The sequence below is a fragment of the Corella eumyota genome, chromosome 7 (assembly GCF_963082875.1).
Source record: "Corella eumyota chromosome 7, kaCorEumy4.1, whole genome shotgun sequence".
Classification (NCBI taxonomy): Eukaryota; Metazoa; Chordata; class Ascidiacea; order Phlebobranchia; family Corellidae; genus Corella; species Corella eumyota.
The window spans coordinates 8248564-8274224 of record NC_137496.1 but is presented as its reverse complement, the minus strand read 5'-3'; the positions used below and the strand labels follow the sequence as shown (position 1 = coordinate 8274224).

At 37.6% G+C, this 25661-nt stretch overlaps 52 non-coding genes and 41 pseudogenes across 52 annotated transcripts; all 93 read right to left on the bottom strand.

The window, feature by feature from the left end:
• Positions 1 to 7: 7 nt before the first annotated feature.
• Positions 8 to 127, bottom strand: LOC145761623 (5S ribosomal RNA; annotated as a pseudogene).
• Positions 128 to 274: 147 nt separating this feature from the next.
• LOC145760871 (5S ribosomal RNA) lies at positions 275 to 393 on the bottom strand. The gene has a single exon (XR_014286859.1). It is a non-coding gene; the product is annotated as a 5S ribosomal RNA (ribosomal RNA).
• Positions 394 to 555: 162 nt separating this feature from the next.
• LOC145760984 (5S ribosomal RNA) lies at positions 556 to 674 on the bottom strand. The gene has a single exon (XR_014286965.1). It is a non-coding gene; the product is annotated as a 5S ribosomal RNA (ribosomal RNA).
• A 168-nt stretch (positions 675 to 842) lies between these two features.
• LOC145761609 (5S ribosomal RNA) lies at positions 843 to 962 on the bottom strand (annotated as a pseudogene).
• Positions 963 to 1109: 147 nt separating this feature from the next.
• On the bottom strand, positions 1110 to 1228 carry LOC145760870 (5S ribosomal RNA). The gene has a single exon (XR_014286858.1). It is a non-coding gene; the product is annotated as a 5S ribosomal RNA (ribosomal RNA).
• A 168-nt stretch (positions 1229 to 1396) lies between these two features.
• On the bottom strand, positions 1397 to 1516 carry LOC145761500 (5S ribosomal RNA; annotated as a pseudogene).
• A 147-nt stretch (positions 1517 to 1663) lies between these two features.
• On the bottom strand, positions 1664 to 1782 carry LOC145760869 (5S ribosomal RNA). The gene has a single exon (XR_014286857.1). It is a non-coding gene; the product is annotated as a 5S ribosomal RNA (ribosomal RNA).
• Positions 1783 to 1950: 168 nt separating this feature from the next.
• LOC145761498 (5S ribosomal RNA) lies at positions 1951 to 2070 on the bottom strand (annotated as a pseudogene).
• Positions 2071 to 2217: 147 nt separating this feature from the next.
• LOC145761497 (5S ribosomal RNA) lies at positions 2218 to 2337 on the bottom strand (annotated as a pseudogene).
• Positions 2338 to 2484: 147 nt separating this feature from the next.
• LOC145760868 (5S ribosomal RNA) lies at positions 2485 to 2603 on the bottom strand. Its single transcript, XR_014286856.1, has one exon. It is a non-coding gene; the product is annotated as a 5S ribosomal RNA (ribosomal RNA).
• A 168-nt stretch (positions 2604 to 2771) lies between these two features.
• LOC145761496 (5S ribosomal RNA) lies at positions 2772 to 2891 on the bottom strand (annotated as a pseudogene).
• A 147-nt stretch (positions 2892 to 3038) lies between these two features.
• Positions 3039 to 3157, bottom strand: LOC145760867 (5S ribosomal RNA). Its single transcript, XR_014286855.1, has one exon. It is a non-coding gene; the product is annotated as a 5S ribosomal RNA (ribosomal RNA).
• A 168-nt stretch (positions 3158 to 3325) lies between these two features.
• Positions 3326 to 3444, bottom strand: LOC145760866 (5S ribosomal RNA). Its single transcript, XR_014286854.1, has one exon. It is a non-coding gene; the product is annotated as a 5S ribosomal RNA (ribosomal RNA).
• A 162-nt stretch (positions 3445 to 3606) lies between these two features.
• Positions 3607 to 3725, bottom strand: LOC145760865 (5S ribosomal RNA). The gene has a single exon (XR_014286853.1). It is a non-coding gene; the product is annotated as a 5S ribosomal RNA (ribosomal RNA).
• A 168-nt stretch (positions 3726 to 3893) lies between these two features.
• Positions 3894 to 4013, bottom strand: LOC145761494 (5S ribosomal RNA; annotated as a pseudogene).
• A 147-nt stretch (positions 4014 to 4160) lies between these two features.
• LOC145761607 (5S ribosomal RNA) lies at positions 4161 to 4280 on the bottom strand (annotated as a pseudogene).
• A 147-nt stretch (positions 4281 to 4427) lies between these two features.
• Positions 4428 to 4546, bottom strand: LOC145760864 (5S ribosomal RNA). The gene has a single exon (XR_014286852.1). It is a non-coding gene; the product is annotated as a 5S ribosomal RNA (ribosomal RNA).
• Positions 4547 to 4714: 168 nt separating this feature from the next.
• On the bottom strand, positions 4715 to 4834 carry LOC145761617 (5S ribosomal RNA; annotated as a pseudogene).
• Positions 4835 to 4981: 147 nt separating this feature from the next.
• LOC145760863 (5S ribosomal RNA) lies at positions 4982 to 5100 on the bottom strand. Its single transcript, XR_014286851.1, has one exon. It is a non-coding gene; the product is annotated as a 5S ribosomal RNA (ribosomal RNA).
• Positions 5101 to 5268: 168 nt separating this feature from the next.
• Positions 5269 to 5388, bottom strand: LOC145761493 (5S ribosomal RNA; annotated as a pseudogene).
• Positions 5389 to 5535: 147 nt separating this feature from the next.
• Positions 5536 to 5655, bottom strand: LOC145761492 (5S ribosomal RNA; annotated as a pseudogene).
• Positions 5656 to 5802: 147 nt separating this feature from the next.
• LOC145760861 (5S ribosomal RNA) lies at positions 5803 to 5921 on the bottom strand. The gene has a single exon (XR_014286850.1). It is a non-coding gene; the product is annotated as a 5S ribosomal RNA (ribosomal RNA).
• A 168-nt stretch (positions 5922 to 6089) lies between these two features.
• Positions 6090 to 6209, bottom strand: LOC145761575 (5S ribosomal RNA; annotated as a pseudogene).
• A 147-nt stretch (positions 6210 to 6356) lies between these two features.
• LOC145760859 (5S ribosomal RNA) lies at positions 6357 to 6475 on the bottom strand. The gene has a single exon (XR_014286848.1). It is a non-coding gene; the product is annotated as a 5S ribosomal RNA (ribosomal RNA).
• Positions 6476 to 6643: 168 nt separating this feature from the next.
• Positions 6644 to 6762, bottom strand: LOC145760858 (5S ribosomal RNA). The gene has a single exon (XR_014286847.1). It is a non-coding gene; the product is annotated as a 5S ribosomal RNA (ribosomal RNA).
• Positions 6763 to 6924: 162 nt separating this feature from the next.
• Positions 6925 to 7043, bottom strand: LOC145760857 (5S ribosomal RNA). Its single transcript, XR_014286846.1, has one exon. It is a non-coding gene; the product is annotated as a 5S ribosomal RNA (ribosomal RNA).
• A 168-nt stretch (positions 7044 to 7211) lies between these two features.
• Positions 7212 to 7331, bottom strand: LOC145761491 (5S ribosomal RNA; annotated as a pseudogene).
• A 147-nt stretch (positions 7332 to 7478) lies between these two features.
• On the bottom strand, positions 7479 to 7597 carry LOC145760856 (5S ribosomal RNA). The gene has a single exon (XR_014286845.1). It is a non-coding gene; the product is annotated as a 5S ribosomal RNA (ribosomal RNA).
• Positions 7598 to 7765: 168 nt separating this feature from the next.
• LOC145760855 (5S ribosomal RNA) lies at positions 7766 to 7884 on the bottom strand. Its single transcript, XR_014286844.1, has one exon. It is a non-coding gene; the product is annotated as a 5S ribosomal RNA (ribosomal RNA).
• Positions 7885 to 8047: 163 nt separating this feature from the next.
• Positions 8048 to 8167, bottom strand: LOC145761605 (5S ribosomal RNA; annotated as a pseudogene).
• Positions 8168 to 8314: 147 nt separating this feature from the next.
• On the bottom strand, positions 8315 to 8433 carry LOC145760854 (5S ribosomal RNA). Its single transcript, XR_014286843.1, has one exon. It is a non-coding gene; the product is annotated as a 5S ribosomal RNA (ribosomal RNA).
• A 168-nt stretch (positions 8434 to 8601) lies between these two features.
• LOC145761490 (5S ribosomal RNA) lies at positions 8602 to 8721 on the bottom strand (annotated as a pseudogene).
• A 147-nt stretch (positions 8722 to 8868) lies between these two features.
• LOC145760853 (5S ribosomal RNA) lies at positions 8869 to 8987 on the bottom strand. Its single transcript, XR_014286842.1, has one exon. It is a non-coding gene; the product is annotated as a 5S ribosomal RNA (ribosomal RNA).
• A 168-nt stretch (positions 8988 to 9155) lies between these two features.
• Positions 9156 to 9274, bottom strand: LOC145760852 (5S ribosomal RNA). Its single transcript, XR_014286841.1, has one exon. It is a non-coding gene; the product is annotated as a 5S ribosomal RNA (ribosomal RNA).
• Positions 9275 to 9436: 162 nt separating this feature from the next.
• Positions 9437 to 9555, bottom strand: LOC145760851 (5S ribosomal RNA). Its single transcript, XR_014286840.1, has one exon. It is a non-coding gene; the product is annotated as a 5S ribosomal RNA (ribosomal RNA).
• A 168-nt stretch (positions 9556 to 9723) lies between these two features.
• LOC145761155 (5S ribosomal RNA) lies at positions 9724 to 9842 on the bottom strand. The gene has a single exon (XR_014287126.1). It is a non-coding gene; the product is annotated as a 5S ribosomal RNA (ribosomal RNA).
• Positions 9843 to 10010: 168 nt separating this feature from the next.
• Positions 10011 to 10129, bottom strand: LOC145761171 (5S ribosomal RNA). The gene has a single exon (XR_014287142.1). It is a non-coding gene; the product is annotated as a 5S ribosomal RNA (ribosomal RNA).
• Positions 10130 to 10297: 168 nt separating this feature from the next.
• On the bottom strand, positions 10298 to 10416 carry LOC145760850 (5S ribosomal RNA). Its single transcript, XR_014286839.1, has one exon. It is a non-coding gene; the product is annotated as a 5S ribosomal RNA (ribosomal RNA).
• A 168-nt stretch (positions 10417 to 10584) lies between these two features.
• Positions 10585 to 10703, bottom strand: LOC145761170 (5S ribosomal RNA). Its single transcript, XR_014287141.1, has one exon. It is a non-coding gene; the product is annotated as a 5S ribosomal RNA (ribosomal RNA).
• Positions 10704 to 10871: 168 nt separating this feature from the next.
• Positions 10872 to 10991, bottom strand: LOC145761314 (5S ribosomal RNA; annotated as a pseudogene).
• A 147-nt stretch (positions 10992 to 11138) lies between these two features.
• On the bottom strand, positions 11139 to 11257 carry LOC145760848 (5S ribosomal RNA). Its single transcript, XR_014286837.1, has one exon. It is a non-coding gene; the product is annotated as a 5S ribosomal RNA (ribosomal RNA).
• Positions 11258 to 11419: 162 nt separating this feature from the next.
• LOC145760983 (5S ribosomal RNA) lies at positions 11420 to 11538 on the bottom strand. Its single transcript, XR_014286964.1, has one exon. It is a non-coding gene; the product is annotated as a 5S ribosomal RNA (ribosomal RNA).
• A 168-nt stretch (positions 11539 to 11706) lies between these two features.
• LOC145761604 (5S ribosomal RNA) lies at positions 11707 to 11826 on the bottom strand (annotated as a pseudogene).
• A 147-nt stretch (positions 11827 to 11973) lies between these two features.
• On the bottom strand, positions 11974 to 12092 carry LOC145760847 (5S ribosomal RNA). Its single transcript, XR_014286836.1, has one exon. It is a non-coding gene; the product is annotated as a 5S ribosomal RNA (ribosomal RNA).
• Positions 12093 to 12260: 168 nt separating this feature from the next.
• On the bottom strand, positions 12261 to 12380 carry LOC145761622 (5S ribosomal RNA; annotated as a pseudogene).
• A 147-nt stretch (positions 12381 to 12527) lies between these two features.
• LOC145760845 (5S ribosomal RNA) lies at positions 12528 to 12646 on the bottom strand. Its single transcript, XR_014286835.1, has one exon. It is a non-coding gene; the product is annotated as a 5S ribosomal RNA (ribosomal RNA).
• Positions 12647 to 12808: 162 nt separating this feature from the next.
• Positions 12809 to 12927, bottom strand: LOC145760982 (5S ribosomal RNA). The gene has a single exon (XR_014286963.1). It is a non-coding gene; the product is annotated as a 5S ribosomal RNA (ribosomal RNA).
• A 168-nt stretch (positions 12928 to 13095) lies between these two features.
• On the bottom strand, positions 13096 to 13215 carry LOC145761603 (5S ribosomal RNA; annotated as a pseudogene).
• A 147-nt stretch (positions 13216 to 13362) lies between these two features.
• Positions 13363 to 13481, bottom strand: LOC145760844 (5S ribosomal RNA). The gene has a single exon (XR_014286834.1). It is a non-coding gene; the product is annotated as a 5S ribosomal RNA (ribosomal RNA).
• A 168-nt stretch (positions 13482 to 13649) lies between these two features.
• LOC145761489 (5S ribosomal RNA) lies at positions 13650 to 13769 on the bottom strand (annotated as a pseudogene).
• Positions 13770 to 13916: 147 nt separating this feature from the next.
• On the bottom strand, positions 13917 to 14035 carry LOC145760843 (5S ribosomal RNA). The gene has a single exon (XR_014286833.1). It is a non-coding gene; the product is annotated as a 5S ribosomal RNA (ribosomal RNA).
• A 168-nt stretch (positions 14036 to 14203) lies between these two features.
• Positions 14204 to 14323, bottom strand: LOC145761488 (5S ribosomal RNA; annotated as a pseudogene).
• A 147-nt stretch (positions 14324 to 14470) lies between these two features.
• On the bottom strand, positions 14471 to 14590 carry LOC145761486 (5S ribosomal RNA; annotated as a pseudogene).
• Positions 14591 to 14737: 147 nt separating this feature from the next.
• Positions 14738 to 14856, bottom strand: LOC145760842 (5S ribosomal RNA). The gene has a single exon (XR_014286832.1). It is a non-coding gene; the product is annotated as a 5S ribosomal RNA (ribosomal RNA).
• Positions 14857 to 15024: 168 nt separating this feature from the next.
• Positions 15025 to 15144, bottom strand: LOC145761485 (5S ribosomal RNA; annotated as a pseudogene).
• A 147-nt stretch (positions 15145 to 15291) lies between these two features.
• LOC145760841 (5S ribosomal RNA) lies at positions 15292 to 15410 on the bottom strand. The gene has a single exon (XR_014286831.1). It is a non-coding gene; the product is annotated as a 5S ribosomal RNA (ribosomal RNA).
• A 168-nt stretch (positions 15411 to 15578) lies between these two features.
• Positions 15579 to 15697, bottom strand: LOC145760840 (5S ribosomal RNA). Its single transcript, XR_014286830.1, has one exon. It is a non-coding gene; the product is annotated as a 5S ribosomal RNA (ribosomal RNA).
• Positions 15698 to 15859: 162 nt separating this feature from the next.
• LOC145760839 (5S ribosomal RNA) lies at positions 15860 to 15978 on the bottom strand. The gene has a single exon (XR_014286829.1). It is a non-coding gene; the product is annotated as a 5S ribosomal RNA (ribosomal RNA).
• A 168-nt stretch (positions 15979 to 16146) lies between these two features.
• LOC145761484 (5S ribosomal RNA) lies at positions 16147 to 16266 on the bottom strand (annotated as a pseudogene).
• A 147-nt stretch (positions 16267 to 16413) lies between these two features.
• LOC145761602 (5S ribosomal RNA) lies at positions 16414 to 16533 on the bottom strand (annotated as a pseudogene).
• A 147-nt stretch (positions 16534 to 16680) lies between these two features.
• Positions 16681 to 16800, bottom strand: LOC145761483 (5S ribosomal RNA; annotated as a pseudogene).
• A 147-nt stretch (positions 16801 to 16947) lies between these two features.
• Positions 16948 to 17067, bottom strand: LOC145761482 (5S ribosomal RNA; annotated as a pseudogene).
• A 147-nt stretch (positions 17068 to 17214) lies between these two features.
• On the bottom strand, positions 17215 to 17333 carry LOC145760838 (5S ribosomal RNA). The gene has a single exon (XR_014286828.1). It is a non-coding gene; the product is annotated as a 5S ribosomal RNA (ribosomal RNA).
• A 168-nt stretch (positions 17334 to 17501) lies between these two features.
• LOC145761480 (5S ribosomal RNA) lies at positions 17502 to 17621 on the bottom strand (annotated as a pseudogene).
• Positions 17622 to 17768: 147 nt separating this feature from the next.
• Positions 17769 to 17887, bottom strand: LOC145760836 (5S ribosomal RNA). The gene has a single exon (XR_014286826.1). It is a non-coding gene; the product is annotated as a 5S ribosomal RNA (ribosomal RNA).
• A 168-nt stretch (positions 17888 to 18055) lies between these two features.
• Positions 18056 to 18174, bottom strand: LOC145760835 (5S ribosomal RNA). Its single transcript, XR_014286825.1, has one exon. It is a non-coding gene; the product is annotated as a 5S ribosomal RNA (ribosomal RNA).
• A 162-nt stretch (positions 18175 to 18336) lies between these two features.
• Positions 18337 to 18455, bottom strand: LOC145760834 (5S ribosomal RNA). Its single transcript, XR_014286824.1, has one exon. It is a non-coding gene; the product is annotated as a 5S ribosomal RNA (ribosomal RNA).
• Positions 18456 to 18623: 168 nt separating this feature from the next.
• LOC145761478 (5S ribosomal RNA) lies at positions 18624 to 18743 on the bottom strand (annotated as a pseudogene).
• Positions 18744 to 18890: 147 nt separating this feature from the next.
• On the bottom strand, positions 18891 to 19009 carry LOC145760833 (5S ribosomal RNA). The gene has a single exon (XR_014286823.1). It is a non-coding gene; the product is annotated as a 5S ribosomal RNA (ribosomal RNA).
• Positions 19010 to 19171: 162 nt separating this feature from the next.
• Positions 19172 to 19290, bottom strand: LOC145760832 (5S ribosomal RNA). The gene has a single exon (XR_014286822.1). It is a non-coding gene; the product is annotated as a 5S ribosomal RNA (ribosomal RNA).
• A 168-nt stretch (positions 19291 to 19458) lies between these two features.
• On the bottom strand, positions 19459 to 19578 carry LOC145761477 (5S ribosomal RNA; annotated as a pseudogene).
• Positions 19579 to 19725: 147 nt separating this feature from the next.
• On the bottom strand, positions 19726 to 19845 carry LOC145761601 (5S ribosomal RNA; annotated as a pseudogene).
• Positions 19846 to 19992: 147 nt separating this feature from the next.
• Positions 19993 to 20111, bottom strand: LOC145760831 (5S ribosomal RNA). Its single transcript, XR_014286821.1, has one exon. It is a non-coding gene; the product is annotated as a 5S ribosomal RNA (ribosomal RNA).
• Positions 20112 to 20279: 168 nt separating this feature from the next.
• Positions 20280 to 20399, bottom strand: LOC145761476 (5S ribosomal RNA; annotated as a pseudogene).
• Positions 20400 to 20546: 147 nt separating this feature from the next.
• Positions 20547 to 20665, bottom strand: LOC145760829 (5S ribosomal RNA). Its single transcript, XR_014286820.1, has one exon. It is a non-coding gene; the product is annotated as a 5S ribosomal RNA (ribosomal RNA).
• A 168-nt stretch (positions 20666 to 20833) lies between these two features.
• Positions 20834 to 20953, bottom strand: LOC145761475 (5S ribosomal RNA; annotated as a pseudogene).
• Positions 20954 to 21100: 147 nt separating this feature from the next.
• LOC145760828 (5S ribosomal RNA) lies at positions 21101 to 21219 on the bottom strand. The gene has a single exon (XR_014286819.1). It is a non-coding gene; the product is annotated as a 5S ribosomal RNA (ribosomal RNA).
• Positions 21220 to 21387: 168 nt separating this feature from the next.
• Positions 21388 to 21506, bottom strand: LOC145760827 (5S ribosomal RNA). Its single transcript, XR_014286818.1, has one exon. It is a non-coding gene; the product is annotated as a 5S ribosomal RNA (ribosomal RNA).
• A 162-nt stretch (positions 21507 to 21668) lies between these two features.
• Positions 21669 to 21787, bottom strand: LOC145760826 (5S ribosomal RNA). Its single transcript, XR_014286817.1, has one exon. It is a non-coding gene; the product is annotated as a 5S ribosomal RNA (ribosomal RNA).
• Positions 21788 to 21955: 168 nt separating this feature from the next.
• LOC145761473 (5S ribosomal RNA) lies at positions 21956 to 22075 on the bottom strand (annotated as a pseudogene).
• A 147-nt stretch (positions 22076 to 22222) lies between these two features.
• On the bottom strand, positions 22223 to 22342 carry LOC145761599 (5S ribosomal RNA; annotated as a pseudogene).
• A 147-nt stretch (positions 22343 to 22489) lies between these two features.
• Positions 22490 to 22608, bottom strand: LOC145760824 (5S ribosomal RNA). The gene has a single exon (XR_014286815.1). It is a non-coding gene; the product is annotated as a 5S ribosomal RNA (ribosomal RNA).
• A 168-nt stretch (positions 22609 to 22776) lies between these two features.
• Positions 22777 to 22896, bottom strand: LOC145761472 (5S ribosomal RNA; annotated as a pseudogene).
• A 147-nt stretch (positions 22897 to 23043) lies between these two features.
• LOC145760823 (5S ribosomal RNA) lies at positions 23044 to 23162 on the bottom strand. Its single transcript, XR_014286814.1, has one exon. It is a non-coding gene; the product is annotated as a 5S ribosomal RNA (ribosomal RNA).
• A 168-nt stretch (positions 23163 to 23330) lies between these two features.
• LOC145761471 (5S ribosomal RNA) lies at positions 23331 to 23450 on the bottom strand (annotated as a pseudogene).
• A 147-nt stretch (positions 23451 to 23597) lies between these two features.
• LOC145761470 (5S ribosomal RNA) lies at positions 23598 to 23717 on the bottom strand (annotated as a pseudogene).
• A 147-nt stretch (positions 23718 to 23864) lies between these two features.
• Positions 23865 to 23983, bottom strand: LOC145760822 (5S ribosomal RNA). The gene has a single exon (XR_014286813.1). It is a non-coding gene; the product is annotated as a 5S ribosomal RNA (ribosomal RNA).
• Positions 23984 to 24151: 168 nt separating this feature from the next.
• LOC145761469 (5S ribosomal RNA) lies at positions 24152 to 24271 on the bottom strand (annotated as a pseudogene).
• Positions 24272 to 24418: 147 nt separating this feature from the next.
• On the bottom strand, positions 24419 to 24537 carry LOC145760821 (5S ribosomal RNA). The gene has a single exon (XR_014286812.1). It is a non-coding gene; the product is annotated as a 5S ribosomal RNA (ribosomal RNA).
• A 168-nt stretch (positions 24538 to 24705) lies between these two features.
• On the bottom strand, positions 24706 to 24824 carry LOC145760820 (5S ribosomal RNA). The gene has a single exon (XR_014286811.1). It is a non-coding gene; the product is annotated as a 5S ribosomal RNA (ribosomal RNA).
• Positions 24825 to 24986: 162 nt separating this feature from the next.
• On the bottom strand, positions 24987 to 25105 carry LOC145760819 (5S ribosomal RNA). Its single transcript, XR_014286810.1, has one exon. It is a non-coding gene; the product is annotated as a 5S ribosomal RNA (ribosomal RNA).
• Positions 25106 to 25273: 168 nt separating this feature from the next.
• On the bottom strand, positions 25274 to 25393 carry LOC145761468 (5S ribosomal RNA; annotated as a pseudogene).
• A 147-nt stretch (positions 25394 to 25540) lies between these two features.
• On the bottom strand, positions 25541 to 25660 carry LOC145761598 (5S ribosomal RNA; annotated as a pseudogene).
• Position 25661: the final 1 nt, after the last annotated feature.

Below are 25661 nucleotides of genomic sequence, written 5' to 3'. Positions count from 1 at the left end.
TATAAAATGCCTACGACACCCGGTATTCCCAGGCGGTCACCCATCCAAGTACTAACCGGGCCCGACGTTGCTCAACTTCCCAGATCGGACGAGATGGGGTGTACTCAACGTGATGTGGTGAGCCAACACATTTATCATTAACCGTGTATATTTAAAATAAAATAAATGACTTGCGTCCCTTAGAAGTTATATCAAATATATTAATTTTCAAAAATTTTGATAAAAAATGACTTCTACATAAAGTACTTTCTAATATGCTATAAAACTTATAAAATGCCTACGACACCCGGTATTCCCAGGCGGTCACCCATCCAAGTACTAACCGGGCCCGACGTTGCTTAACTTCCCAGATCGGACGAGATGGGGTGTACTCAACGTGGTATGGTCGTAGGCAATGTGATGTGCCAACACATTTAACATTACCCAGGTATATTTAAAATAAAATAAATGACTTGCGTCGCCTAGCAATTATATCAAATATATTAATTTTCAAAAATTTCGATAAAAATGACTTATACATAAGGTACTTTCTAATATGCTAAAAAACTTATAAAATGCCTACGACACCCGGTATTCCCAGGCGGTCACCCATCTAAGTACTAACCGGGCCCGACGTTGCTTAACTTCCCAGATCGGACGAGATGGGGTGTACTCAACGTGGTATGGTCGTAGGCAATGTGATGTGGTAAGCCAACACATTTATCATTAACCGTGTATATTTAAAATAAAATAAATGACTTGCGTCGCTTAGCAATTATATCAAATATATTAGTTTTCAAAAATTTTGATAAAAAATGACTTCTACATAAAGTACTTTCTAATATGCTATAAAACTTATAAAATGCCTACGACACCCGGTATTCCCAGGCGGTCACCCATCCAAGTACTAACCGGGCCCGACGTTGCTTAACTTCCCAGATCGGACGAGATGGGGTGTACTTAACGTGATGTGGTGAGCCAACACATTTATCATTAACCGTGTATATTTAAAATAAAATAAATGACTTGCGTCGCTAAGCAATTATATCAAATATATTAGTTTTCAAAAATTTTGATAAAAAATGACTTCTACATAAAGTACTTTCTAATATGCTATAAAACTTATTAAATGCCTACGACACCCGGTATTCCCAGGCGGTCACCCATCCAAGTACTAACCGGGCCCGACGTTGCTTAACTTCCCAGATCGGACGAGATGGGGTGTACTCAACGTGGTATGGTCGTAGGCAATGTGATGTGGTGAGCCAACACATTTATCATTAACCGTATATATTTAAAATAAAATAAATGACTTGCGTCGCTTAGCAATTATATCAAATATATTAGTTTTCAAAAATTTTGATAAAAAATGACTTCTACATAAAGTACTTTCTAATATGCTATAAAACTTATAAAATGCCTACGACACCCGGTATTCCCAGGCGGTCACCCATCCAAGTACTAACCGGGCCCGACGTTGCTTAACTTCCCAGATCGGACGAGATGGGGTGTACTCAACGTGATGTGGTGAGCCAACACATTTATCATTAACCGTGTATATTTAAAATAAAATAAATGACTTGCGTCCCTTAGAAGTTATATCAAATATATTAATTTTCAAAAATTTTGATAAAAAGTGACTTCTACATAAAGTACTTTCTAATATGCTATAAAACTTATAAAATGCCTACGACACCCGGTATTCCCAGGCGGTCACCCATCCAAGTACTAACCGGGCCCGACGTTGCTTAACTTCCCAGATCGGACGAGATGGGGTGTACTCAACGTGGTATGGTCGTAGGCAATGTGATGTGGTGAGCCAACACATTTATCATTAACCGTGTATATTTAAAATAAAATAAATGACTTGCGTCCCTTAGCAGTTATATCAAATATATTAATTTTCAAAAATTTTGATAAAAAATGACTTCTACATAAGGTACTTTCTAATATGCTAAAAAACTTATAAAATGCCTACGACACCCGGTATTCCCAGGCGGTCACCCATCCAAGTACTAACCGGGCCCGACGTTGCTTAACTTCCCAGATCGGACGAGATGGGGTGTACTCAACGTGATGTGGTGAGCCAACACATTTATCATTAACCGTGTATATTTAAAATAAAATAAATGACTTGCGTCCCTTAGAAGTTATATCAAATATATTAATTTTCAAAAATTTTGATAAAAAATGACTTCTACATAAAGTACTTTCTAATATGCTATAAAACTTATAAAATGCCTACGACACCCGGTATTCCCAGGCGGTCACCCATCCAAGTACTAACCGGGCCCGACGTTGCTTAACTTCCCAGATCGGACGAGATGGGGTGTACTCAACGTGATGTGGTGAGCCAACACATTTATCATTAACCGTGTATATTTAAAATAAAATAAATGACTTGCGTCGCTAAGCAATTATATCAAATATATTAGTTTTCAAAAATTTTGATAAAAAATGACTTCTACATAAAGTACTTTCTAATATGCTGTAAAACTTATTAAATGCCTACGACACCCGGTATTCCCAGGCGGTCACCCATCCAAGTACTAACCGGGCCCGACGTTGCTTAACTTCCCAGATCGGACGAGATGGGGTGTACTCAACGTGGTATGGTCGTAGGCAATGTGATGTGGTGAGCCAACACATTTATCATTAACCGTGTATATTTAAAATAAAATAAATGACTTGCGTCGCTTAGCAATTATATCAAATATATTAGTTTTCAAAAATTTTGATAAAAAATGACTTCTACATAAAGTACTTTCTAATATGCTATAAAACTTATAAAATGCCTACGACACCCGGTATTCCCAGGCGGTCACCCATCCAAGTACTAACCGGGCCCGACGTTGCTTAACTTCCCAGATCGGACGAGATGGGGTGTACTCAACGTGATGTGGTGAGCCAACACATTTATCATTAACCGTGTATATTTAAAATAAAATAAATGACTTGCATCCCTTAGAAGTTATATCAAATATATTAATTTTCAAAAATTTTGATAAAAAATGACTTCTACATAAAGTACTTTCTAATATGCTATAAAACTTATAAAATGCCTACGACACCCGGTATTCCCAGGCGGTCACCCATCCAAGTACTAACCGGGCCCGACGTTGCTTAACTTCCCAGATCGGACGAGATGGGGTGTACTCAACGTGGTATGGTCGTAGGCAATGTGATGTGGTGAGCCAACACATTTATCATTAACCGTGTATATTTAAAATAAAATAAATGACTTGCGTCCCTTAGCAGTTATATCAAATATATTAATTTTCAAAAATTTTGATAAAAAATGACTTCTACATAAGGTACTTTCTAATATGCTAAAAAACTTATAAAATGCCTACGACACCCGGTATTCCCAGGCGGTCACCCATCCAAGTACTAACCGGGCCCGACGTTGCTTAACTTCCCAGATCGGACGAGATGGGGTGTACTCAACGTGGTATGGTCGTAGGCAATGTGATGTGCCAACACATTTATCATTGAACGTGTATATTTAAAATAAAATAAATGACTTGCGTCGCCTAGCAATTATATCAAATATATTAATTTTCAAAAATTTCTATAAAAATGACTTATACATAAGGTACTTTCTAATATGCTAAAAAACTTATAAAATGCCTACGACACCCGGTATTCCCAGGCGGTCACCCATCCAAGTACTAACCGGGCCCGACGTTGCTTAACTTCCCAGATCGGACGAGATGGGGTGTACTCAACGTGGTATGGTCGTAGGCAATGTGATGTGGTGAGCCAACACATTTATCATTAACCGTGTATATTTAAAATAAAATAAATGACTTGCGTCGCTTAGCAATTATATCAAATATATTAGTTTTCAAAAATTTTGATAAAAAATGACTTCTACATAAAGTACTTTCTAATATGCTATAAAACTTATAAAATGCCTACGACACCCGGTATTCCCAGGCGGTCACCCATCCAAGTACTAACCGGGCCCGACGTTGCTTAACTTCCCAGATCGGACGAGATGGGGTGTACTCAACGTGATGTGGTGAGCCAACACATTTATCATTAACCGTGTATATTTAAAATAAAATAAATGACTTGCGTCCCTTAGCAGTTATATCAAATATATTAGTTTTCAAAAATTTTGATAAAAAATGACTTCTACATAAAGTACTTTCTAATATGCTATAAAACTTATAAAATGCCTACGACACCCGGTATTCCCAGGCGGTCACCCATCCAAGTACTAACCGGGCCCGACGTTGCTTAACTTCCCAGATCGGACGAGATGGGGTGTACTTAACGTGATGTGGTGAGCCAACACATTTATCATTAACCGTGTATATTTAAAATAAAATAAATGACTTGCGTCGCTAAGCAATTATATCAAATATATTAGTTTTCAAAAATTTTGATAAAAAATGACTTCTACATAAAGTACTTTCTAATATGCTATAAAACTTATTAAATGCCTACGACACCCGGTATTCCCAGGCGGTCACCCATCCAAGTACTAACCGGGCCCGACGTTGCTTAACTTCCCAGATCGGACGAGATGGGGTGTACTCAACGTGGTATGGTCGTAGGCAATGTGATGTGGTGAGCCAACACATTTATCATTAAACGTGTATATTTAAAATAAAATAAATGACTTGCGTCGCTTAGCAATTATATCAAATATATTAGTTTTCAAAAATTTTGATAAAAAATGACTTCTACATAAAGTACTTTCTAATATGCTATAAAACTTATAAAATGCCTACGACACCCGGTATTCCCAGGCGGTCACCCATCCAAGTACTAACCGGGCCCGATGTTGCTTAACTTCCCAGATCGGACGAGATGGGGTGTACTCAACGTGATGTGGTGAGCCAACACATTTATCATTAACCGTGTATATTTAAAATAAAATAAATGACTTGCGTCCCTTAGAAGTTATATCAAATATATTAATTTTCAAAAATTTTGATAAAAAATGACTTCTACATAAAGTACTTTCTAATATGCTATAAAACTTATAAAATGCCTACGACACCCGGTATTCCCAGGCGGTCACCCATCCAAGTACTAACCGGGCCCGACGTTGCTTAACTTCCCAGATCGGACGAGATGGGGTGTACTCAACGTGGTATGGTCGTAGGCAATGTGATGTGGTGAGCCAACACATTTATCATTAACCGTGTATATTTAAAATAAAATAAATGACTTGCGTCCCTTAGCAGTTATATCAAATATATTAATTTTCAAAAATTTTGATAAAAAATGACTTATACATAAGGTACTTTCTAATATGCTAAAAAACTTATAAAATGCCTACGACACCCGGTATTCCCAGGCGGTCACCCATCCAAGTACTAACCGGGCCCGACGTTGCTTAACTTCCCAGATCGGACGAGATGGGGTGTACTCAACGTGATGTGGTGAGCCAACACATTTATCATTAACCGTGTATATTTAAAATAAAATAAATGACTTGCGTCCCTTAGAAGTTATATCAAATATATTAATTTTCAAAAATTTTGATAAAAAATGACTTCTACATAAAGTACTTTCTAATATGCTATAAAACTTATAAAATGCCTACGACACCCGGTATTCCCAGGCGGTCACCCATCCAAGTACTAACCGGGCCCGACGTTGCTTAACTTCCCAGATCGGACGAGATGGGGTGTACTCAACGTGATGTGGTGAGCCAACACATTTATCATTAACCGTGTATATTTAAAATAAAATAAATGACTTGCGTCGCTAAGCAATTATATCAAATATATTAGTTTTCAAAAATTTTGATAAAAAATGACTTCTACATAAAGTACTTCCTAATATGCTATAAAACTTATTAAATGCCTACGACACCCGGTATTCCCAGGCGGTCACCCATCCAAGTACTAACCGGGCCCGACGTTGCTTAACTTCCCAGATCGGACGAGATGGGGTGTACTCAACGTGGTATGGTCGTAGGCAATGTGATGTGGTGAGCCAACACATTTATCATTAACCGTGTATATTTAAAATAAAATAAATGACTTGCGTCGCTTAGCAATTATATCAAATATATTAGTTTTCAAAAATTTTGATAAAAAATGACTTCTACATAAAGTACTTTCTAATATGCTATAAAACTTATAAAATGCCTACGACACCCGGTATTCCCAGGCGGTCACCCATCCAAGTACTAACCGGGCCCGACGTTGTTTAACTTCCCAGATCGGACGAGATGGGGTGTACTCAACGTGATGTGGTGAGCCAACACATTTATCATTAACCGTGTATATTTAAAATAAAATAAATGACTTGCGTCCCTTAGAAGTTATATCAAATATATTAATTTTCAAAAATTTTGATAAAAAATGACTTCTACATAAAGTACTTTCTAATATGCTATAAAACTTATAAAATGCCTACGACACCCGGTATTCCCAGGCGGTCACCCATCCAAGTACTAACCGGGCCCGACGTTGCTTAACTTCCCAGATCGGACGAGATGGGGTGTACTCAACGTGGTATGGTCGTAGGCAATGTGATGTGGTGAGCCAACACATTTATCATTAACCGTGTATATTTAAAATAAAATAAATGACTTGCGTCCCTTAGCAGTTATATCAAATATATTAATTTTCAAAAATTTTGATAAAAAATGACTTCTACATAAGGTACTTTCTAATATGCTAAAAAACTTATAAAATGCCTACGACACCCGGTATTCCCAGGCGGTCACCCATCCAAGTACTAACCGGGCCCGACGTTGCTTAACTTCCCAGATCGGACGAGATGGGGTGTACTCAACGTGGTATGGTCGTAGGCAATGTGATGTGCCAACACATTTATCATTGAACGTGTATATTTAAAATAAAATAAATGACTTGCGTCGCCTAGCAATTATATCAAATATATTAATTTTCAAAAATTTCTATAAAAATGACTTATACATAAGGTACTTTCTAATATGCTAAAAAACTTATAAAATGCCTACGACACCCGGTATTCCCAGGCGGTCACCCATCCAAGTACTAACCGGGCCCGACGTTGCTTAACTTCCCAGATCGGACGAGATGGGGTGTACTCAACGTGGTATGGTCGTAGGCAATGTGATGTGGTGAGCCAACACATTTATCATTAACCGTGTATATTTAAAATAAAATAAATGACTTGCGTCGCTTAGCAATTATATCAAATATATTAGTTTTCAAAAATTTTGATAAAAAATGACTTCTACATAAAGTACTTTCTAATATGCTATAAAACTTATAAAATGCCTACGACACCCGGTATTCCCAGGCGGTCACCCATCCAAGTACTAACCGGGCCCGACGTTGCTTAACTTCCCAGATCGGACGAGATGGGGTGTACTCAACGTGATGTGGTGAGCCAACACATTTATCATTAACCGTGTATATTTAAAATAAAATAAATGACTTGCGTCCCTTAGAAGTTATATCAAATATATTAATTTTCAAAAATTTTGATAAAAAATGACTTCTACATAAAGTACTTTCTAATATGCTATAAAACTTATAAAATGCCTACGACACCCGGTATTCCCAGGCGGTCACCCATCCAAGTACTAACCGGGCCCGACGTTGCTTAACTTCCCAGATCGGACGAGATGGGGTGTACTCAACGTGGTATGGTCGTAGGCAATGTGATGTGGTGAGCCAACACATTTATCATTAACCGTGTATATTTAAAATAAAATAAATGACTTGCGTCCCTTAGCAGTTATATCAAATATATTAATTTTCAAAAATTTTGATAAAAAATGACTTCTACATAAGGTACTTTCTAATATGCTAAAAAACTTATAAAATGCCTACGACACCCGGTATTCCCAGGCGGTCACCCATCCAAGTACTAACCGGGCCCGACGTTGCTTAACTTCCCAGATCGGACGAGATGGGGTGTACTCAACGTGGTATGGTCGTAGGCAATGTGATGTGCCAACACATTTATCATTGAACGTGTATATTTAAAATAAAATAAATGACTTGCGTCGCTTAGCAATTATATCAAATATATTAGTTTTCAAAAATTTTGATAAAAAATGACTTCTACATAAAGTACTTTCTAATATGCTATAAAACTTATAAAATGCCTACGACACCCGGTATTCCCAGGCGGTCACCCATCCAAGTACTAACCGGGCCCGACGTTGCTTAACTTCCCAGATCGGACGAGATGGGGTGTACTTAACGTGATGTGGTGAGCCAACACATTTATCATTAACCGTGTATATTTAAAATAAAATAAATGACTTGCGTCGCTAAGCAATTATATCAAATATATTAGTTTTCAAAAATTTTGATAAAAAATGACTTCTACATAAAGTACTTTCTAATATGCTATAAAACTTATTAAATGCCTACGACACCCGGTATTCCCAGGCGGTCACCCATCCAAGTACTAACCGGGCCCGACGTTGCTTAACTTCCCAGATCGGACGAGATGGGGTGTACTCAACGTGGTATGGTCGTAGGCAATGTGATGTGGTGAGCCAACACATTTATCATTAACCGTATATATTTAAAATAAAATAAATGACTTGCGTCGCTTAGCAATTATATCAAATATATTAGTTTTCAAAAATTTTGATAAAAAATGACTTCTACATAAAGTACTTTCTAATATGCTATAAAACTTATAAAATGCCTACGACACCCGGTATTCCCAGGCGGTCACCCATCCAAGTACTAACCGGGCCCGACGTTGCTTAACTTCCCAGATCGGACGAGATGGGGTGTACTCAACGTGATGTGGTGAGCCAACACATTTATCATTAACCGTGTATATTTAAAATAAAATAAATGACTTGCGTCCCTTAGAAGTTATATCAAATATATTAATTTTCAAAAATTTTGATAAAAAATGACTTCTACATAAAGTACTTTCTAATATGCTATAAAACTTATAAAATGCCTACGACACCCGGTATTCCCAGGCGGTCACCCATCCAAGTACTAACCGGGCCCGACGTTGCTTAACTTCCCAGATCGGACGAGATGGGGTGTACTCAACGTGGTATGGTCGTAGGCAATGTGATGTGGTGAGCCAACACATTTATCATTAACCGTGTATATTTAAAATAAAATAAATGACTTGCGTCCCTTAGCAGTTATATCAAATATATTAATTTTCAAAAATTTTGATAAAAAATGACTTCTACATAAGGTACTTTCTAATATGCTAAAAAACTTATAAAATGCCTACGACACCCGGTATTCCCAGGCGGTCACCCATCCAAGTACTAACCGGGCCCGACGTTGCTTAACTTCCCAGATCGGACGAGATGGGGTGTACTCAACGTGGTATGGTCGTAGGCAATGTGATGTGCCAACACATTTATCATTGAACGTGTATATTTAAAATAAAATAAATGACTTGCGTCGCCTAGCAATTATATCAAATATATTAATTTTCAAAAATTTCTATAAAAATGACTTATACATAAGGTACTTTCTAATATGCTAAAAAACTTATAAAATGCCTACGACACCCGGTATTCCCAGGCGGTCACCCATCCAAGTACTAACCGGGCCCGACGTTGCTTAACTTCCCAGATCGGACGAGATGGGGTGTACTCAACGTGGTATGGTCGTAGGCAATGTGATGTGGTGAGCCAACACATTTATCATTAACCGTGTATATTTAAAATAAAATAAATGACTTGCGTCGCTTAGCAATTATATGAAATATATTAGTTTTCAAAAATTTTGATAAAAAATGACTTCTACATAAAGTACTTTCTAATATGCTATAAAACTTATAAAATTCCTACGACACCCGGTATTCCCAGGCGGTCACCCATCCAAGTACTAACCGGGCCCGACGTTGCTTAACTTCCCAGATCGGACGAGATGGGGTGTACTCAACGTGGTATGGTCGTAGGCAATGTGATGTGGTGAGCCAACACATTTATCATTAACCGTGTATATTTAAAATAAAATAAATGACTTGCGTCTCTTAGCAGTTATATCAAATATATTAATTTTCAAAAATTTTGATAAAAAATGACTTCTACATAAGGTACTTTCTAATATGCTAAAAAACTTATAAAATGGCTACGACACCCGGTATTCCCAGGCGGTCACCCATCCAAGTACTAACCGGGCCCGACGTTGCTTAACTTCCCAGATCGGACGAGATGGGGTGTACTCAACGTGGTATGGTCGTAGGCAATGTGATGTGGTGAGCCAACACATTTATCATTAACCGTGTATATTTAAAATAAAATAAATGACTTGCGTCGCTTAGCAATTATATGAAATATATTAGTTTTCAAAAATTTTGATAAAAAATGACTTCTACATAAAGTACTTTCTAATATGCTATAAAACTTATAAAATGCCTACGACACCCGGTATTCCCAGGCGGTCACCCATCCAAGTACTAACCGGGCCCGACGTTGCTTAACTTCCCAGATCGGACGAGATGGGGTGTACTCAACGTGGTATGGTCGTAGGCAATGTGATGTGGTGAGCCAACACATTTATCATTAACCGTGTATATTTAAAATAAAATAAATGACTTGCGTCTCTTAGCAGTTATATCAAATATATTAATTTTCAAAAATTTTGATAAAAAATGACTTCTACATAAGGTACTTTCTAATATGCTAAAAAACTTATAAAATGGCTACGACACCCGGTATTCCCAGGCGGTCACCCATCCAAGTACTAACCGGGCCCGACGTTGCTTAACTTCCCAGATCGGACGAGATGGGGTGTACTCAACGTGGTATGGTCGTAGGCAATGTGATGTGGTGAGCCAACACATTTATCATTAACCGTGTATATTTAAAATAAAATAAATGACTTGCGTCGCTTAGCAATTATATCAAATATATTAGTTTTCAAAAATTTTGATAAAAAATGACTTCTACATAAAGTACTTTCTAATATGCTATAAAACTTATAAAATGCCTACGACACCGGGTATTCCCAGGCGGTCACCCATCCAAGTACTAACCGGGCCCGACGTTGCTTAACTTCCCAGATCGGACGAGATGGGGTGTACTCAACGTGATGTGGTGAGCCAACACATTTATCATTAACCGTGTATATTTAAAATAAAATAAATGACTTGCGTCCCTTAGAAGTTATATCAAATATATTAATTTTCAAAAATTTTGATAAAAAATGACTTCTACATAAAGTACTTTCTAATATGCTATAAAACTTATAAAATGCCTACGACACCCGGTATTCCCAGGCGGTCACCCATCCAAGTACTAACCGGGCCCGACGTTGCTTAACTTCCCAGATCGGACGAGATGGGGTGTACTCAACGTGGTATGGTCGTAGGCAATGTGATGTGCCAACACATTTAACATTACCCAGGTATATTTAAAATAAAATAAATGACTTGCGTCGCCTAGCAATTATATCAAATATATTAATTTTCAAAAATTTCGATAAAAATGACTTATACATAAGGTACTTTCTAATATGCTAAAAAACTTATAAAATGCCTACGACACCCGGTATTCCCAGGCGGTCACCCATCTAAGTACTAACCGGGCCCGACGTTGCTTAACTTCCCAGATCGGACGAGATGGGGTGTACTCAACGTGGTATGGTCGTAGGCAATGTGATGTGGTAAGCCAACACATTTATCATTAACCGTGTATATTTAAAATAAAATAAATGACTTGCGTCGCTTAGCAATTATATCAAATATATTAGTTTTCAAAAATTTTGATAAAAAATGACTTCTACATAAAGTACTTTCTAATATGCTATAAAACTTATAAAATGCCTACGACACCCGGTATTCCCAGGCGGTCACCCATCCAAGTACTAACCGGGCCCGACGTTGCTTAACTTCCCAGATCGGACGAGATGGGGTGTACTTAACGTGATGTGGTGAGCCAACACATTTATCATTAACCGTGTATATTTAAAATAAAATAAATGACTTGCGTCGCTAAGCAATTATATCAAATATATTAGTTTTCAAAAATTTTGATAAAAAATGACTTCTACATAAAGTACTTTCTAATATGCTATAAAACTTATTAAATGCCTACGACACCCGGTATTCCCAGGCGGTCACCCATCCAAGTACTAACCGGGCCCGACGTTGCTTAACTTCCCAGATCGGACGAGATGGGGTGTACTCAACGTGGTATGGTCGTAGGCAATGTGATGTGGTGAGCCAACACATTTATCATTAACCGTGTATATTTAAAATAAAATAAATGACTTGCGTCGCTTAGCAATTATATCAAATATATTAGTTTTCAAAAATTTTGATAAAAAATGACTTCTACATAAAGTACTTTCTAATATGCTATAAAACTTATAAAATGCCTACGACACCCGGTATTCCCAGGCGGTCACCCATCCAAGTACTAACCGGGCCCGACGTTGCTCAACTTCCCAGATCGGACGAGATGGGGTGTACTCAACGTGATGTGGTGAGCCAACACATTTATCATTAACCGTGTATATTTAAAATAAAATAAATGACTTGCGTCCCTTAGAAGTTATATCAAATATATTAATTTTCAAAAATTTTGATAAAAAATGACTTCTACATAAAGTACTTTCTAATATGCTATAAAACTTATAAAATGCCTACGACACCCGGTATTCCCAGGCGGTCACCCATCCAAGTACTAACCGGGCCCGACGTTGCTTAACTTCCCAGATCGGACGAGATGGGGTGTACTCAACGTGGTATGGTCGTAGGCAATGTGATGTGCCAACACATTTAACATTACCCAGGTATATTTAAAATAAAATAAATGACTTGCGTCGCCTAGCAATTATATCAAATATATTAATTTTCAAAAATTTCGATAAAAATGACTTATACATAAGGTACTTTCTAATATGCTAAAAAACTTATAAAATGCCTACGACACCCGGTATTCCCAGGCGGTCACCCATCTAAGTACTAACCGGGCCCGACGTTGCTTAACTTCCCAGATCGGACGAGATGGGGTGTACTCAACGTGGTATGGTCGTAGGCAATGTGATGTGGTAAGCCAACACATTTATCATTAACCGTGTATATTTAAAATAAAATAAATGACTTGCGTCGCTTAGCAATTATATCAAATATATTAGTTTTCAAAAATTTTGATAAAAAATGACTTCTACATAAAGTACTTTCTAATATGCTATAAAACTTATAAAATGCCTACGACACCCGGTATTCCCAGGCGGTCACCCATCCAAGTACTAACCGGGCCCGACGTTGCTTAACTTCCCAGATCGGACGAGATGGGGTGTACTTAACGTGATGTGGTGAGCCAACACATTTATCATTAACCGTGTATATTTAAAATAAAATAAATGACTTGCGTCGCTAAGCAATTATATCAAATATATTAGTTTTCAAAAATTTTGATAAAAAATGACTTCTACATAAAGTACTTTCTAATATGCTATAAAACTTATTAAATGCCTACGACACCCGGTATTCCCAGGCGGTCACCCATCCAAGTACTAACCGGGCCCGACGTTGCTTAACTTCCCAGATCGGACGAGATGGGGTGTACTCAACGTGGTATGGTCGTAGGCAATGTGATGTGGTGAGCCAACACATTTATCATTAACCGTATATATTTAAAATAAAATAAATGACTTGCGTCGCTTAGCAATTATATCAAATATATTAGTTTTCAAAAATTTTGATAAAAAATGACTTCTACATAAAGTACTTTCTAATATGCTATAAAACTTATAAAATGCCTACGACACCCGGTATTCCCAGGCGGTCACCCATCCAAGTACTAACCGGGCCCGACGTTGCTTAACTTCCCAGATCGGACGAGATGGGGTGTACTCAACGTGATGTGGTGAGCCAACACATTTATCATTAACCGTGTATATTTAAAATAAAATAAATGACTTGCGTCCCTTAGAAGTTATATCAAATATATTAATTTTCAAAAATTTTGATAAAAAATGACTTCTACATAAAGTACTTTCTAATATGCTATAAAACTTATAAAATGCCTACGACACCCGGTATTCCCAGGCGGTCACCCATCCAAGTACTAACCGGGCCCGACGTTGCTTAACTTCCCAGATCGGACGAGATGGGGTGTACTCAACGTGGTATGGTCGTAGGCAATGTGATGTGGTGAGCCAACACATTTATCATTAACCGTGTATATTTAAAATAAAATAAATGACTTGCGTCCCTTAGCAGTTATATCAAATATATTAATTTTCAAAAATTTTGATAAAAAATGACTTCTACATAAGGTACTTTCTAATATGCTAAAAAACTTATAAAATGCCTACGACACCCGGTATTCCCAGGCGGTCACCCATCCAAGTACTAACCGGGCCCGACGTTGCTTAACTTCCCAGATCGGACGAGATGGGGTGTACTCAACGTGATGTGGTGAGCCAACACATTTATCATTAACCGTGTATATTTAAAATAAAATAAATGACTTGCGTCCCTTAGAAGTTATATCAAATATATTAATTTTCAAAAATTTTGATAAAAAATGACTTCTACATAAAGTACTTTCTAATATGCTATAAAACTTATAAAATGCCTACGACACCCGGTATTCCCAGGCGGTCACCCATCCAAGTACTAACCGGGCCCGACGTTGCTTAACTTCCCAGATCGGACGAGATGGGGTGTACTCAACGTGATGTGGTGAGCCAACACATTTATCATTAACCGTGTATATTTAAAATAAAATAAATGACTTGCGTCGCTAAGCAATTATATCAAATATATTAGTTTTCAAAAATTTTGATAAAAAATGACTTCTACATAAAGTACTTTCTAATATGCTATAAAACTTATTAAATGCCTACGACACCCGGTATTCCCAGGCGGTCACCCATCCAAGTACTAACCGGGCCCGACGTTGCTTAACTTCCCAGATCGGACGAGATGGGGTGTACTCAACGTGGTATGGTCGTAGGCAATGTGATGTGGTGAGCCAACACATTTATCATTAACCGTGTATATTTAAAATAAAATAAATGACTTGCGTCGCTTAGCAATTATATCAAATATATTAGTTTTCAAAAATTTTGATAAAAAATGACTTCTACATAAAGTACTTTCTAATATGCTATAAAACTTATAAAATGCCTACGACACCCGGTATTCCCAGGCGGTCACCCATCCAAGTACTAACCGGGCCCGACGTTGCTTAACTTCCCAGATCGGACGAGATGGGGTGTACTCAACGTGATGTGGTGAGCCAACACATTTATCATTAACCGTGTATATTTAAAATAAAATAAATGACTTGCGTCCCTTAGAAGTTATATCAAATATATTAATTTTCAAAAATTTTGATAAAAAATGACTTCTACATAAAGTACTTTCTAATATGCTATAAAACTTATAAAATGCCTACGACACCCGGTATTCCCAGGCGGTCACCCATCCAAGTACTAACCGGGCCCGACGTTGCTTAACTTCCCAGATCGGACGAGATGGGGTGTACTCAACGTGGTATGGTCGTAGGCAATGTGATGTGGTGAGCCAACACATTTATCATTAACCGTGTATATTTAAAATAAAATAAATGACTTGCGTCCCTTAGCAGTTATATCAAATATATTAATTTTCAAAAATTTTGATAAAAAATGACTTCTACATAAGGTACTTTCTAATATGCTAAAAAACTTATAAAATGCCTACGACACCCGGTATTCCCAGGCGGTCACCCATCCAAGTACTAACCGGGCCCGACGTTGCTTAACTTCCCAGATCGGACGAGATGGGGTGTACTCAACGTGGTATGGTCGTAGGCAATGTGATGTGCCAACACATTTATCATTGAACGTGTATATTTAAAATAAAATAAATGACTTGCGTCGCCTAGCAATTATATCAAATATATTAATTTTCAAAAATTTCTATAAAAATGACTTATACATAAGGTACTTTCTAATATGCTAAAAAACTTATAAAATGCCTACGACACCCGGTATTCCCAGGCGGTCACCCATCCAAGTACTAACCGGGCCCGACGTTGCTTAACTTCCCAGATCGGACGAGATGGGGTGTACTCAACGTGGTATGGTCGTAGGCAATGTGATGTGGTGAGCCAACACATTTATCATTAACCGTGTATATTTAAAATAAAATAAATGACTTGCGTCGCTTAGCAATTATATCAAATATATTAGTTTTCAAAAATTTTGATAAAAAATGACTTCTACATAAAGTACTTTCTAATATGCTATAAAACTTATAAAATGCCTACGACACCCGGTATTCCCAGGCGGTCACCCATCCAAGTACTAACCGGGCCCGACGTTGCTTAACTTCCCAGATCGGACGAGATGGGGTGTACTCAACGTGATGTGGTGAGCCAACACATTTATCATTAACCGTGTATATTTAAAATAAAATAAATGACTTGCGTCCCTTAGCAGTTATATCAAATATATTAGTTTTCAAAAATTTTGATAAAAAATGACTTCTACATAAAGTACTTTCTAATATGCTATAAAACTTATAAAATGCCTACGACACCCGGTATTCCCAGGCGGTCACCCATCCAAGTACTAACCGGGCCCGACGTTGCTTAACTTCCCAGATCGGACGAGATGGGGTGTACTTAACGTGATGTGGTGAGCCAACACATTTATCATTAACCGTGTATATTTAAAATAAAATAAATGACTTGCGTCGCTAAGCAATTATATCGAATATATTAGTTTTCAAAAATTTTGATAAAAAATGACTTCTACATAAAGTACTTTCTAATATGCTATAAAACTTATTAAATGCCTACGACACCCGGTATTCCCAGGCGGTCACCCATCCAAGTACTAACCGGGCCCGACGTTGCTTAACTTCCCAGATCGGACGAGATGGGGTGTACTCAACGTGATGTGGTGAGCCAACACATTTATCATTAACCGTGTATATTTAAAATAAAATAAATGACTTGCGTCCCTTAGAAGTTATATCAAATATATTAATTTTCAAAAATTTTGATAAAAAATGACTTCTACATAAAGTACTTTCTAATATGCTATAAAACTTATAAAATGCCTACGACACCCGGTATTCCCAGGCGGTCACCCATCCAAGTACTAACCGGGCCCGACGTTGCTTAACTTCCCAGATCGGACGAGATGGGGTGTACTCAACGTGATGTGGTGAGCCAACACATTTATCATTAACCGTGTATATTTAAAATAAAATAAATGACTTGCGTCGCTAAGCAATTATATCAAATATATTAGTTTTCAAAAATTTTGATAAAAAATGACTTCTACATAAAGTACTTTCTAATATGCTATAAAACTTATTAAATGCCTACGACACCCGGTATTCCCAGGCGGTCACCCATCCAAGTACTAACCGGGCCCGACGTTGCTTAACTTCCCAGATCGGACGAGATGGGGTGTACTCAACGTGGTATGGTCGTAGGCAATGTGATGTGGTGAGCCAACACATTTATCATTAACCGTGTATATTTAAAATAAAATAAATGACTTGCGTCGCTTAGCAATTATATCAAATATATTAGTTTTCAAAAATTTTGATAAAAAATGACTTCTACATAAAGTACTTTCTAATATGCTATAAAACTTATAAAATGCCTACGACACCCGGTATTCCCAGGCGGTCACCCATCCAAGTACTAACCGGGCCCGACGTTGCTTAACTTCCCAGATCGGACGAGATGGGGTGTACTCAACGTGATGTGGTGAGCCAACACATTTATCATTAACCGTGTATATTTAAAATAAAATAAATGACTTGCGTCCCTTAGAAGTTATATCAAATATATTAATTTTCAAAAATTTTGATAAAAAATGACTTCTACATAAAGTACTTTCTAATATGCTATAAAACTTATAAAATGCCTACGACACCCGGTATTCCCAGGCGGTCACCCATCCAAGTACTAACCGGGCCCGACGTTGCTTAACTTCCCAGATCGGACGAGATGGGGTGTACTCAACGTGGTATGGTCGTAGGCAATGTGATGTGGTGAGCCAACACATTTATCATTAACCGTGTATATTTAAAATAAAATAAATGACTTGCGTCCCTTAGCAGTTATATCAAATATATTAATTTTCAAAAATTTTGATAAAAAATGACTTCTACATAAGGTACTTTCTAATATGCTAAAAAACTTATAAAATGCCTACGACACCCGGTATTCCCAGGCGGTCACCCATCCAAGTACTAACCGGGCCCGACGTTGCTTAACTTCCCAGATCGGACGAGATGGGGTGTACTCAACGTGGTATGGTCGTAGGCAATGTGATGTGCCAACACATTTATCATTGAACGTGTATATTTAAAATAAAATAAATGACTTGCGTCGCCTAGCAATTATATCAAATATATTAATTTTCAAAAATTTCTATAAAAATGACTTATACATAAGGTACTTTCTAATATGCTAAAAAACTTATAAAATGCCTACGACACCCGGTATTCCCAGGCGGTCACCCATCCAAGTACTAACCGGGCCCGACGTTGCTTAACTTCCCAGATCGGACGAGATGGGGTGTACTCAACGTGGTATGGTCGTAGGCAATGTGATGTGGTGAGCCAACACATTTATCATTAACCGTGTATATTTAAAATAAAATAAATGACTTGCGTCGCTTAGCAATTATATCAAATATATTAGTTTTCAAAAATTTTGATAAAAAATGACTTCTACATAAAGTACTTTCTAATATGCTATAAAACTTATAAAATGCCTACGACACCCGGTATTCCCAGGCGGTCACCCATCCAAGTACTAACCGGGCCCGACGTTGCTTAACTTCCCAGATCGGACGAGATGGGGTGTACTCAACGTGATGTGGTGAGCCAACACATTTATCATTAACCGTGTATATTTAAAATAAAATAAATGACTTGCGTCCCTTAGCAGTTATATCAAATATATTAGTTTTCAAAAATTTTGATAAAAAATGACTTCTACATAAAGTACTTTCTAATATGCTATAAAACTTATAAAATGCCTACGACACCCGGTATTCCCAGGCGGTCACCCATCCAAGTACTAACCGGGCCCGACGTTGCTTAACTTCCCAGATCGGACGAGATGGGGTGTACTCAACGTGGTATGGTCGTAGGCAATGTGATGTGCCAACACATTTATCATTGAACGTGTATATTTAAAATAAAATAAATGACTTGCGTCGCCTAGCAATTATATCAAATATATTAATTTTCAAAAATTTCTATAAAAATGACTTATACATAAGGTACTTTCTAATATGCTAAAAAACTTATAAAATGCCTACGACACCCGGTATTCCCAGGCGGTCACCCATCCAAGTACTAACCGGGCCCGACGTTGCTTAACTTCCCAGATCGGACGAGATGGGGTGTACTCAACGTGGTATGGTCGTAGGCAATGTGATGTGGTGAGCCAACACATTTATCATTAACCGTGTATATTTAAAATAAAATAAATGACTTGCGTCGCTTAGCAATTATATCAAATATATTAGTTTTCAAAAATTTTGATAAAAAATGACTTCTACATAAAGTACTTTCTAATATGCTATAAAACTTATAAAATGCCTACGACACCCGGTATTCCCAGGCGGTCACCCATCCAAGTACTAACCGGGCCCGACGTTGCTTAACTTCCCAGATCGGACGAGATGGGGTGTACTCAACGTGATGTGGTGAGCCAACACATTTATCATTAACCGTGTATATTTAAAATAAAATAAATGACTTGCGTCCCTTAGCAGTTATATCAAATATATTAGTTTTCAAAAATTTTGATAAAAAATGACTTCTACATAAAGTACTTTCTAATATGCTATAAAACTTATAAAATGCCTACGACACCCGGTATTCCCAGGCGGTCACCCATCCAAGTACTAACCGGGCCCGACGTTGCTTAACTTCCCAGATCGGACGAGATGGGGTGTACTTAACGTGATGTGGTGAGCCAACACATTTATCATTAACCGTGTATATTTAAAATAAAATAAATGACTTGCGTCGCTAAGCAATTATATCGAATATATTAGTTTTCAAAAATTTTGATAAAAAATGACTTCTACATAAAGTACTTTCTAATATGCTATAAAACTTATTAAATGCCTACGACACCCGGTATTCCCAGGCGGTCACCCATCCAAGTACTAACCGGGCCCGACGTTGCTTAACTTCCCAGATCGGACGAGATGGGGTGTACTCAACGTGGTATGGTCGTAGGCAATGTGATGTGGTGAGCCAACACATTTATCATTAAACGTGTATATTTAAAATAAAATAAATGACTTGCGTCGCTTAGCAATTATATCAAATATATTAGTTTTCAAAAATTTTGATAAAAAATGACTTCTACATAAAGTACTTTCTAATATGCTATAAAACTTATAAAATGCCTACGACACCCGGTATTCCCAGGCGGTCACCCATCCAAGTACTAACCGGGCCCGACGTTGCTTAACTTCCCAGATCGGACGAGATGGGGTGTACTCAACGTGATGTGGTGAGCCAACACATTTATCATTAACCGTGTATATTTAAAATAAAATAAATGACTTGCGTCGCTAAGCAATTATATCAAATATATTAGTTTTCAAAAATTTTGATAAAAAATGACTTCTACATAAAGTACTTTCTAATATGCTATAAAACTTATTAAATGCCTACGACACCCGGTATTCCCAGGCGGTCACCCATCCAAGTACTAACCGGGCCCGACGTTGCTTAACTTCCCAGATCGGACGAGATGGGGTGTACTCAACGTGGTATGGTCGTAGGCAATGTGATGTGGTGAGCCAACACATTTATCATTAACCGTGTATATTTAAAATAAAATAAATGACTTGCGTCGCTTAGCAATTATATCAAATATATTAGTTTTCAAAAATTTTGATAAAAAATGACTTCTACATAAAGTACTTTCTAATATGCTATAAAACTTATAAAATGCCTACGACACCCGGTATTCCCAGGCGGTCACCCATCCAAGTACTAACCGGGCCCGACGTTGCTTAACTTCCCAGATCGGACGAGATGGGGTGTACTCAACGTGATGTGGTGAGCCAACACATTTATCATTAACCGTGTATATTTAAAATAAAATAAATGACTTGCGTCCCTTAGAAGTTATATCAAATATATTAATTTTCAAAAATTTTGATAAAAAATGACTTCTACATAAAGTACTTTCTAATATGCTATAAAACTTATAAAATGCCTACGACACCCGGTATTCCCAGGCGGTCACCCATCCAAGTACTAACCGGGCCCGACGTTGCTTAACTTCCCAGATCGGACGAGATGGGGTGTACTCAACGTGGTATGGTCGTAGGCAATGTGATGTGGTGAGCCAACACATTTATCATTAACCGTGTATATTTAAAATAAAATAAATGACTTGCGTCCCTTAGCAGTTATATCAAATATATTAATTTTCAAAAATTTTGATAAAAAATGACTTCTACATAAGGTACTTTCTAATATGCTAAAAAACTTATAAAATGCCTACGACACCCGGTATTCCCAGGCGGTCACCCATCCAAGTACTAACCGGGCCCGACGTTGCTTAACTTCCCAGATCGGACGAGATGGGGTGTACTCAACGTGGTATGGTCGTAGGCAATGTGATGTGCCAACACATTTATCATTGAACGTGTATATTTAAAATAAAATAAATGACTTGCGTCGCCTAGCAATTATATCAAATATATTAATTTTCAAAAATTTCTATAAAAATGACTTATACATAAGGTACTTTCTAATATGCTAAAAAACTTATAAAATGCCTACGACACCCGGTATTCCCAGGCGGTCACCCATCCAAGTACTAACCGGGCCCGACGTTGCTTAACTTCCCAGATCGGACGAGATGGGGTGTACTCAACGTGGTATGGTCGTAGGCAATGTGATGTGGTGAGCCAACACATTTATCATTAACCGTGTATATTTAAAATAAAATAAATGACTTGCGTCGCTTAGCAATTATATCAAATATATTAGTTTTCAAAAATTTTGATAAAAAATGACTTCTACATAAAGTACTTTCTAATATGCTATAAAACTTATAAAATGCCTACGACACCCGGTATTCCCAGGCGGTCACCCATCCAAGTACTAACCGGGCCCGACGTTGCTTAACTTCCCAGATCGGACGAGATGGGGTGTACTCAACGTGATGTGGTGAGCCAACACATTTATCATTAACCGTGTATATTTAAAATAAAATAAATGACTTGCGTCCCTTAGCAGTTATATCAAATATATTAGTTTTCAAAAATTTTGATAAAAAATGACTTCTACATAAAGTACTTTCTAATATGCTATAAAACTTATAAAATGCCTACGACACCCGGTATTCCCAGGCGGTCACCCATCCAAGTACTAACCGGGCCCGACGTTGCTTAACTTCCCAGATCGGACGAGATGGGGTGTACTTAACGTGATGTGGTGAGCCAACACATTTATCATTAACCGTGTATATTTAAAATAAAATAAATGACTTGCGTCGCTAAGCAATTATATCAAATATATTAGTTTTCAAAAATTTTGATAAAAAATGACTTCTACATAAAGTACTTTCTAATATGCTATAAAACTTATTAAATGCCTACGACACCCGGTATTCCCAGGCGGTCACCCATCCAAGTACTAACCGGGCCCGACGTTGCTTAACTTCCCAGATCGGACGAGATGGGGTGTACTCAACGTGGTATGGTCGTAGGCAATGTGATGTGGTGAGCCAACACATTTATCATTAAACGTGTATATTTAAAATAAAATAAATGACTTGCGTCGCTTAGCAATTATATCAAATATATTAGTTTTCAAAAATTTTGATAAAAAATGACTTCTACATAAAGTACTTTCTAATATGCTATAAAACTTATAAAATGCCTACGACACCCGGTATTCCCAGGCGGTCACCCATCCAAGTACTAACCGGGCCCGACGTTGCTTAACTTCCCAGATCGGACGAGATGGGGTGTACTCAACGTGATGTGGTGAGCCAACACATTTATCATTAACCGTGTATATTTAAAATAAAATAAATGACTTGCGTCCTTTAGAAGTTATATCAAATATATTAATTTTCAAAAATTTTGATAAAAAATGACTTCTACATAAAGTACTTTCTAATATGCTATAAAACTTATAAAATGCCTACGACACCCGGTATTCCCAGGCGGTCACCCATCCAAGTACTAACCGGGCCCGACGTTGCTTAACTTCCCAGATCGGACGAGATGGGGTGTACTCAACGTGGTATGGTCGTAGGCAATGTGATGTGGTGAGCCAACACATTTATCATTAACCGTGTATATTTAAAATAAAATAAATGACTTGCGTCCCTTAGCAGTTATATCAAATATATTAATTTTCAAAAATTTTGATAAAAAATGACTTCTACATAAGGTACTTTCTAATATGCTAAAAAACTTATAAAATGCCTACGACACCCGGTATTCCCAGGCGGTCACCCATCCAAGTACTAACCGGGCCCGACGTTGCTTAACTTCCCAGATCGGACGAGATGGGGTGTACTCAACGTGATGTGGTGAGCCAACACATTTATCATTAACCGTGTATATTTAAAATAAAATAAATGACTTGCGTCCCTTAGAAGTTATATCAAATATATTAATTTTCAAAAATTTTGATAAAAAATGACTTCTACATAAAGTACTTTCTAATATGCTATAAAACTTATAAAATGCCTACGACACCCGGTATTCCCAGGCGGTCACCCATCCAAGTACTAACCGGGCCCGACGTTGCTTAACTTCCCAGATCGGACGAGATGGGGTGTACTCAACGTGATGTGGTGAGCCAACACATTTATCATTAACCGTGTATATTTAAAATAAAATAAATGACTTGCGTCGCTAAGCAATTATATCAAATATATTAGTTTTCAAAAATTTTGATAAAAAATGACTTCTACATAAAGTACTTTCTAATATGCTATAAAACTTATTAAATGCCTACGACACCCGGTATTCCCAGGCGGTCACCCATCCAAGTACTAACCGGGCCCGACGTTGCTTAACTTCCCAGATCGGACGAGATGGGGTGTACTCAACGTGGTATGGTCGTAGGCAATGTGATGTGGTGAGCCAACACATTTATCATTAACCGTGTATATTTAAAATAAAATAAATGACTTGCGTCGCTTAGCAATTATATCAAATATATTAGTTTTCAAAAATTTTGATAAAAAATGACTTCTACATAAAGTACTTTCTAATATGCTATAAAACTTATAAAATGCCTACGACACCCGGTATTCCCAGGCGGTCACCCATCCAAGTACTAACCGGGCCCGACGTTGCTTAACTTCCCAGATCGGACGAGATGGGGTGTACTCAACGTGATGTGGTGAGCCAACACATTTATCATTAACCGTGTATATTTAAAATAAAATAAATGACTTGCGTCCCTTAGAAGTTATATCAAATATATTAATTTTCAAAAATTTTGATAAAAAATGACTTCTACATAAAGTACTTTCTAATATGCTATAAAACTTATAAAATGCCTACGACACCCGGTATTCCCAGGCGGTCACCCATCCAAGTACTAACCGGGCCCGACGTTGCTTAACTTCCCAGATCGGACGAGATGGGGTGTACTCAACGTGGTATGGTCGTAGGCAATGTGATGTGGTGAGCCAACACATTTATCATTAACCGTGTATATTTAAAATAAAATAAATGACTTGCGTCCCTTAGCAGTTATATCAAATATATTAATTTTCAAAAATTTTGATAAAAAATGACTTCTACATAAGGTACTTTCTAATATGCTAAAAAACTTATAAAATGCCTACGACACCCGGTATTCCCAGGCGGTCACCCATCCAAGTACTAACCGGGCCCGACGTTGCTTAACTTCCCAGATCGGACGAGATGGGGTGTACTCAACGTGGTATGGTCGTAGGCAATGTGATGTGCCAACACATTTATCATTGAACGTGTATATTTAAAATAAAATAAATGACTTGCGTCGCCTAGCAATTATATCAAATATATTAATTTTCAAAAATTTCTATAAAAATGACTTATACATAAGGTACTTTCTAATATGCTAAAAAACTTATAAAATGCCTACGACACCCGGTATTCCCAGGCGGTCACCCATCCAAGTACTAACCGGGCCCGACGTTGCTTAACTTCCCAGATCGGACGAGATGGGGTGTACTCAACGTGGTATGGTCGTAGGCAATGTGATGTGGTGAGCCAACACATTTATCATTAACCGTGTATATTTAAAATAAAATAAATGACTTGCGTCGCTTAGCAATTATATCAAATATATTAGTTTTCAAAAATTTTGATAAAAAATGACTTCTACATAAAGTACTTTCTAATATGCTATAAAACTTATAAAATGCCTACGACACCCGGTATTCCCAGGCGGTCACCCATCCAAGTACTAACCGGGCCCGACGTTGCTTAACTTCCCAGATCGGACGAGATGGGGTGTACTCAACGTGATGTGGTGAGCCAACACATTTATCATTAACCGTGTATATTTAAAATAAAATAAATGACTTGCGTCCCTTAGCAGTTATATCAAATATATTAGTTTTCAAAAATTTTGATAAAAAATGACTTCTACATAAAGTACTTTCTAATATGCTATAAAACTTATAAAATGCCTACGACACCCGGTATTCCCAGGCGGTCACCCATCCAAGTACTAACCGGGCCCGACGTTGCTTAACTTCCCAGATCGGACGAGATGGGGTGTACTTAACGTGATGTGGTGAGCCAACA